Genomic DNA, 532 nt, shown 5'->3' with positions numbered 1-532 from the left:
TGCTGCTGCTGCTGCTGCTGCAGTAGCAGACATCCCTGCCACTGTATGTGCTGCCGCTAGAGCAGCATCTGCTGCTTTTGCTGTTGCTGTGTGGGCGCACTGGGAGCAGAAGAGGTGCCAGCAGCAACAACGGCAGCAGCAGCAGTGCCAGCAGCAGCAACGGCAGCAGCAGCAACGACAGCAGCAGCAGCGGCAGCAGCAGCAGCGGCAGCAGCGGCAGCAGCAGCCCCAAGTGTGAAGCAGACATATATCGCAGATAAACATCTACGGGCTTACCGGTCTTGTGCGCGTGTGTCAGGTGTGCCGCTGCTGCTGCTCCTTTTGGTGCTGCCGTTGTTGCTGCTGCAGTTGTTGCTTATGCTGCTGTTGATATTGCTGTTGTTGCTGCAGTTCAGCCTGTTTGCTGCTGGCTGTCGGTCTGTTGTCTTCCCAACAGCAACAGCAGCAGCTGCTGCTGCTGCTGCTGCTGCTGCTGCTGCAACGGCTGCTCTTTAGGTCGATTAGAAGGCGAGGTAGAAGCAAAAGAGAAAAT

The sequence above is a fragment of the Eimeria acervulina genome, genomic scaffold (genome assembly GCF_000499425.1).
Source record: "Eimeria acervulina Houghton genomic scaffold, Eah_scaff438, whole genome shotgun sequence".
NCBI lineage: Eukaryota > Apicomplexa > Conoidasida > Eucoccidiorida > Eimeriidae > Eimeria > Eimeria acervulina.
Note: the sequence above shows the minus strand (reverse complement) of the source record.